The sequence below is a fragment of the Nelumbo lutea genome, chromosome 1, assembly GCF_056320005.1.
Source record: "Nelumbo lutea isolate HS-2025 chromosome 1, American lotus-T2T, whole genome shotgun sequence".
NCBI classification, from domain to species: Eukaryota; Viridiplantae; Streptophyta; class Magnoliopsida; order Proteales; family Nelumbonaceae; genus Nelumbo; species Nelumbo lutea.
This window is the reverse complement of record NC_142684.1, coordinates 144,349,700-144,357,517: the sequence shown is the minus strand read 5'-3', so window position 1 is coordinate 144,357,517 and position 7,818 is coordinate 144,349,700. Positions and strand designations below refer to the sequence as shown.

At 38.1% G+C, this 7,818-nt stretch overlaps 1 non-coding gene across 1 annotated transcript; it reads left to right on the top strand.

Moving 5' to 3' along the window:
- Positions 1-2,735: 2,735 nt before the first annotated feature.
- On the top strand, positions 2,736-2,842 carry LOC148878109 (small nucleolar RNA R71). The gene has a single exon (XR_016106369.1). It is a non-coding gene; the product is annotated as a small nucleolar RNA R71 (small nucleolar RNA).
- Positions 2,843-7,818: the final 4,976 nt, after the last annotated feature.

The window sequence follows — 7,818 nt, the reverse complement described above, 5'->3', positions numbered from 1 at the left end:
AGAGGAAAGTAATAGCTAAGAAATTAAAGTTGCTCCCCGGCAGCGGTGCCAAAATTTTGACGGGTTTGTCGAAACCCTCAAAATTATTACTAGTCCCACAATAAAATATTTACAGTAAAAGTGGTTCTAGGTCGAATCCCACAGGGAGCAAATCAGTAATTTCTTAGCCGAATGGATAAAGTAATTTCTCAGCCCTTCTTCTTCTTCTTCCTTGCGCCTAGCCTTCTTCTCTTCTCTTCTCTCAAGGTGGCCGAACCTCTAAGAGTGGGAGAGCCTTCCTCTCAAGCAATTGAACAACTTTCTCCCCTCCTAGAGGCCTCCTTATATAGTTTTTCAAGGGGGCTCTTGCCCCTTCTTGAAGCCTATAGAATGGGGTGTATTACACCCCTCATGAACCTTCTAGAGTGCTCCCTCCTTCTCTTCAAGAAACATCTAGGAGTTGCCGCCCCTAGCTCCCTTTGGGCTGCTATTTGGGCTACAACTTAGCTTGCTTTTGAACTCATGTGGGCTACACTCTAGGCTGTTATTTGGGCTAAAAATGGGCCTTCCTTGCTGGGCCGAATTCTACTCATAACTAGGCTTTATTTTCTTGGGTTTTCTCAAGGAATTCACTTGCTCTTTTTGGGCCGAAGTGCTCTCTCTTGCTTCCATGACCGGGCTGGAATGAAATTGGTCTTTTTGAACATTCTTTTCTTGCCTTTTTCCTTCCTTTTCTTGGATTGATTATCCCTGAACTTATTCTTAGCATTAAGCTAAATTAAGGCAAAAATTAATAAAACCGGCATAAAAATCCATGCTAAAGTCCTCAAAAATTATAGATAAATTGTAAGTTCACCAAATAACCCCACACTTAAGCTTTTGCTTGTCCTCAAGCAAAGACATCAGCCATAAACTTAACATTCCCCCCTTCTGTTCTCACCATTTACCTGGTGAACTTTTTAAGATAGAAATGCATTGAGTAGTCGGGGAACTTTTGTAAGTGCTCAACTCTTATTCTTGTAAATTACCATTTAAGATGTGTATCAGATCCGAGGAAAGGAGAATATGAATTTCATCATAGTCTAGCCTTCACTCCTAATTCATATATAAATCAGCTCCTTAATTGTCAAGGTTAATAATCAAATTTTACTAAGTTTCACATCTGTAACTAAATCTCAATGAGAGTGCAACTTTAGAGTGCCCCTTTGAACCTCGGTTGTCACCACAATTACTTATTTCTAAGGGTGAGTGCATCTTATGCTCCATCTCACCCTTTTCTTTTTTTTTTTTTTTTTTTTTTTTGGTGTGAGTGCATCTTATGCTCCATCTCACACTAGTCACTTACTTGAGGTAGGACTCATGTTCTGAGCTGCTAGTTTTACTATTCAACTCAAAATAGCGGAGTCAATTTGGGATTTTGTCCTTCTTTGCAATTATTGAACCTCAAGAATTAGCACTTCAGATGTGCACTAGCTCTCTTGACCATTAACAATGAAATCAAGGGCTTCCATATACATGAAGGAAGTTAGGGCTAGTCATGCTGAAAGGCATATTCAGCTCCCCTTTTCTCATGCATATATCAAATTGGGTCATTCACAAGAATAAAAACTTAACAAGTACATCAGTTTCCCTCAACTCATTGAATTCCTTCTTAAAAAAAATCATCAAATAAATAGTAATGAACTTGAGGGGTTCAAGTCTTTTTTTTTTTGGTTATGTCATTGCCTGCATATGTGTGTTGGGGTGCATGGTTTCAGCCCCCATACCCTAGCCTCGGGCTCACTCCCCCACACTTAAGATGAACATTGTCCTCAATGTTCGTAGTGTTAGGCAGTAACAATAAAACTAGCAAGAGCATCATCAAGTAATAGGAGGTATTTAGAGGACTTCCCTGAAGATCATTCTTAAATTCTGCAATATGTTGTCGGTGGAAAACTTCTTCTGCTAGAAATCACTTGCAAACTAGAAGAGGAGATCAGTATCTTTATTCAATTAAATTATAAGAAAAACTAACTAAACTTAAATGCTATGAAAAATAAAAACAAAAAGCAAGTAAGACAGTTTATGACTAAGTATCTGAATTGGGAATTCTCCCAACAGCCTCTTGTTCCCTTGGGTTTACCATGGTGTTACTAGGTAAGGTACCCGGAGCCCTTTCTGAAATCATCTGTGCCAGCTGCCCAACCTGAGTTTCCAAGTTCCTTATCGATGTTTTGTTTTTCTGAAATCTATTTTCCGCACTAGCTATGAACTTGGTCATCAGCTCCTCCAAGTTAGATTTCGGTTCCGGCTGATAGAAGTTTTGGTGGAAAGGCTTAGGTGCATGCTGATTCAGGTGGCCTCTCCATCCGGGGTTATGGGCATGATGGTACTGATTTCCTGGCTGTCTTGTAAAGTTGCCAACAAAGTCTACTTGTTGATTGCCAACTTGGAATTCAGTGCTATCATGGCCTCCCCCACACTTATCATACTGTACATGCATAGCTGCCATCTGCATCTCATCAAATTTTTTGCTAAGTGCTCCTATTTGTGCAGAGAGAGCTGTGTATGTATCCACATTATGAAGGCCATGCTGCTTTCTAACTGGTGTCCTTTCTGAATGCCATTGGTAGTTATTGGCTGCCATCTCCTCGATGAGTGCATGGGCAACCTCGGGAGTCTTATTGTTTATAGAGCCCCCAGCTGCTGCATCTAAGATGGTCTTGTTTGAATCGGTCAGACCATTATAAAATGTTTGCACCTGCAGCCAAATCGGAAGGCCATGGTGAGGAACCCTCCTTAGTAGCTCCTTGTAACGTTCCTAGGACTCATAGAGAGATTCCCCCTCTTGCTGGAAAAAAGTAGTGATGTCATTCCTCATTTTAGCAGTTTTAGAAGGGGGAAAATATTTAGAGAGAAAATGACTGGCCATTTCGTCCCATGTGGCTATAGATCCTGCCGGTAATGAGTTCAACCAAGCTTTGGCTTTATCCTTCAAAGAAAATGGGAATAACCTCAGCCGGATGGCATCATCACTTACCCCATTGTGTTTGAAGGTGTCACAGATTTCCAAGAAGTTAGCAATATGGGCATTCGGATCCTCATGGACCATACCACAAAACTGAACCGTATTTTGTATCATTTGGATTATGGCCGGTTTAATTTCGAAGTTATTGGCAGCAATAGTTGGCCTGATAATGCTGGAGACAGTCCCGGTGAGGGTGGGCTTGGCATAATCCATCATAGTTCTTTGTTCAGCCATTTCTTGTGCTTCTTGTCTGACTTGCTTAGCAGCTGTCAAACGGACACGGAGAGTCCGTTCAATCTCTGGGTCGTAAAGGATCTCTTCCAGTTCAGGTCTGCTTGTCATAAACTGTAAAGGTCAAAGCAATAAAAAGGCCAATATTCACAAAAGAAAATAAATAACTAATCCTATTACAACTGAAAATGTAAAGTGAAGTATTGGAATATACAAACCTACATCCTAAAATAAATAAATGCAGCTAACTAAAAGCATATCAACATTTTATTCAATATACAGAATTCAGTAGCAATTTACAAACAGGTCTGAATTCAGTAATCTCTGAGTAGAACAACAGTTTACAAATTCCTCTTCTTTATATTGTTGAAATCAGGGACAGGATTTAATTACACAGATCTAAACTGCTGAGAGCTGAAATCTTAGTAGCTACTGAGAACAGTAATATACAGTTATGAAATCTTAGCAGCTACTGAGGACAGCCAAGTGCGGATCAGCAGTGATTGTGTTCAGGTCTGAGTTTCATATTAAAAGGCTCTTCTGTGCTACTGAAGGTCAATACACTAAACTGAAGTCAATGTACAAAGGATTGATAGCAATTCAGACATCAGTTCTACACAAAATTGAGATCAGCTCTGAAATCTCGAAAGCCACTGAGAACAACAATAAATATAATAGTAGCTGCTGATAACAGTACAGTTGTGCTCAGGTCTGATTTCCATATTGGAAGGCTACTAAATATCAGATCTGAACCCACTGTTTTGATGAGCTATGCATCACCAAACACCAGATGGAGTAGCCATACTAAAACTGAGCAATTCAGCAGGATAATCTACTGATATTAGCAATGAAACATGCTGTATACAGATCTACACAAAACCGAAATCAATCAGTAGTAAAAAGATCTGAAATCAGACCTGTATTCACCATGGTGTGGCTGCTGGGATCTTATTTTCTTTTTCTTTTCTTTTTCTATTTTTCTTTTCTTTTCTTTTTTTTTTTTAAAGGAAGAAAACTAAAACAAAATACAGCAATGCAACCAAAATCTTTTTGGATGAGTGCAGGTCTGATTGATGAATGCAATTCAGATCTGAACTCATTTTGAGATTTATTTATTTATTTATTTATATATTTTTTTTTTAGAACCAAAAGAAGAAGAGAAATTTGATTTGCATAAGCTACATTAAAACTGAAACTAAGGATGGAACAATCAAGTATCAAGAGAAGAAACATGGCTCCATCAATGTAGCCCTTGATGGAGTATACACTTATTGGAATGTAGTACACACGGCTGCACACACCCATTCAGATATGCTAGACTTTCTATTCATGCACAACTGAAATCAGAGCTATCTATCTTGAAAAAAAATTTCAAAGATCAGCCCAAGACAATTCACAATGCCAATTTAGTAATGTTAATTGTAATACAAACCTGTTCAAAACCTGCCCTGGTTCAGTCTTGCTGTAGCAGGTCTGCTATAGTAGCCCTGCTATAGGTTTGAACTCTAATAGAAAAATGGTGTGGAAGTGCCACTTTTCATGAAATCTCTTGAGGCATAAAAAAATTCTCAGATTAAATATACTTTTCTTCAACCAAATCAGCTCAGATAGATCGGAGTACAAGTTATTTAATACAGCAAAGTATGCCCTGTATCCTGCTCTGTTCACAACCCCAGTTCAGATCTAGGTGGTTGCAGATCCGAATTTCTTCAACCATGACTATCCAATTGTTTTTGGGAGATAGCAGATTTTTTGTAGGGTGTATTGGGGTGACGATAACCCCCAATTATCCTTTAAATTTACATCAGTTCAGGTCTGAGTTCAAGAGAACTCAGATCTGAACTGTTGCAGATCTGCTACAGCAGAACTCAGATCTGAACTCAAATCTGAGTTCTGATCTGAATCCTTGGTTTCCATGGTTCTTTCTTTCTCTTTTTTTTTTTCACTATCTAAATATATTTTTTTTTCTTTTTGAAATGAAAGAAAAGAATAATAAAGGGCTGAGAATAGATATTTTTTTTTTCTGAGTATTGCAGTTCTGCTATAGTAGAGTTCAGGTCTGAACTCAAGTCTGAGTTCGGATCTGAAATCTCAATTGCCTTACCTTCAGTTATTGCTACCAAATTGTTTTTGGGGAATAGCAAAAGTGCCCTAGGGTGAATTGGGGTGGTGATGACACCCAATTCCCCTCAAAATTTCATCAGTTCAGGTCTGAGTTCAGAGGAACTCAGATCTGAACTGTTGCAGATCTGCAATAGCAGAATTCAGATCTGAACTCAAATCTGAGTTCTGATCCGAATTCTCAATTGCTCCTCTGGTTGTTCAAAAGATCTCCCTTTTTTTTTCATTTGTTTATTTTTTCTTTTTGTAATGAAAGAAAAGAATAATAAAATCTGAAACACAAGCAATTCTTTTCGGCTGAGTGCTGCAGATCTGAAATCTGCTGATCTGAGTGTCGAATGCAACTCAGATCTGCAACACTCATGTTTATGTGAATTTTTTTTATTTTCTTTTTGAAGGGAACAACACCAAGATTGAATAGAAATCAAATATGCCTTTATTAAAATGAAACTGAAACCAGAAAAAGAAAGTAATCTACTTAAGAAAGAAGAAACATAACTACAGTAGTACAGCAGTTGCAGTCCAAGCTGAAATGAAAAAGTTAGCAAATTAACCCAACTATGAATGCAATGCTGAATGAGATCAGATTAAGAATGCTCAATGTTTCCTAATATTGTTTCTCTAAATCCCCGGCAACGGTGCCAAAAACTTGATGTGTGGCTCATTGTGACACTAGCAAGTGAATTATCCGTTCAAGTAATAAAGTAGTGAGTGAAGTATCGTTCCCACGAGGATTTAGGAAACAATTACCAATACTAAATTGAGCACTTCTTATCTGATCAACAAATAAATCAAAACTCTAATGAAAGATAAGAAATCCTAAATTAAAATCTATCTAAATCATTGGTCCAATTGCCAATTCAGGTTAGAAGAGTAAGCAGTAAATGTCAATCTCAGAATTCAGCAATCTATCAATTTGGATCATTCGAATGAATCATGATTGAGCTTTGATTTGGTGAAACCCCAAGGTCATGAACAGCCTCTCTCAAGCGTATGTTCATCTTATGCATGAGTGACAGTTCTTCTATCTCTAGCAAGAATCTAATCCCCATGCATGCATTTCTTCAAACACTTCTAAGGCATCAATTCAAATCTGAATTGATCACCAACTGAATTGTGCAAGTTATCTCTAACCTTGTACTCAATTCAGTTCTTGAATAGTAGATCTGAATTCTTAGAGTCTCTCTCAAGCACTCTAGGAATTCCAAGCTGTAGATTAATTCGCCCAATCTGAAATTTGCAGATCTGAATTCTCTTTCAAGCAATTCAGATCTTGCAATCTCAGATCTGAGAATTCAGATCTGAGTTTTGAAGGTTAGTTGGCCGAATTGATCTGCAATCACACCCTTATTCAAGAAACTTCAAGTACAATTCATGACCATTTGAATGAATCAAAAAGAATTAGATTGCTGAACTGAAATTTTACAAGCTGAAATACATCAAGGAAGAATGGAAACAAGGAGAAAGAAGAAAGAACATATAACTAAGAAACTGAATTCAAATCAAAAGAGAATGAAACTACAAATGATTTATTACAAAAAATCTTTGAATCACAATCCCTCAATTCGAACTCACCTTCTTCTTCTAGTTTGCTTGTCTTGAACTTCCTTCAGCCCTTCTTCTTCTTCTTCCTTGCGCCTAGCCTTCTTCTCTTTTCTTCTCTCAAGGTGGTCGAACCTCTAAGAGTGGGAGAGCCTTCCTCTCAAGCAATTGAACAACTTTCTCCCCTCCTAGAGGCCTCCTTATATAGTTTTCAAGGGGGCTCTTGCCCCTTCCTGAAACCTCTAGAATGGGGTGTATTACACCCCTCATGAACCTTCTAGAGTGCTCCCTCCTTCTCTTCAAGAAACATCTAGGAGTTGCCGCCCCTAGCTCCCTTTGGGCTGCTATTTGGGCTACAACTTAGCTTGCTTTTGAGCTCATGTGGGTTACACTCTAGGCTGTTATTTGGGATAAAAATGGGCCTTCCTTGCTGGGCCGAATTCTACTCATAGATAGGCTTTATTTTCTTGGGTTTTATCAAGGAATTCACTTGCTCTTTTTGGGCCGAAGTGCTCTCTCTTGCTTCCACGACCGGGCTGGACTGAAATTGGTCTTTTTGAACCTTCTTTTCTTGCCTTTTTCCTTCCTTTTCTTGGATTGATTATCCCTGAACTTATTCTTAGCATTAAGCTAAATTAAGGCAAAAATTAATAAAACTTGCATAAAAATCCTTGCTAAAGTCCTCAAAAATTATAGATAAATTGTAAGTTCATCACAATTCAAGCATTTAACCTTAGATTTATTAGGATAGCCATAATAAACCTTGTGTTTTCCTAATTCAGTTGACCAAACCCAGCATTCGATCAACACTTATCACCACTCAACTGGGTACGATAGCGTTCCATGTTAAACAGTGATAGCATGAAGATTTGTGAAAACAGTTAAACCAAAATAACAATAATTGAGATAGCTGCAATTACTGAATTTTGTTCCATCGA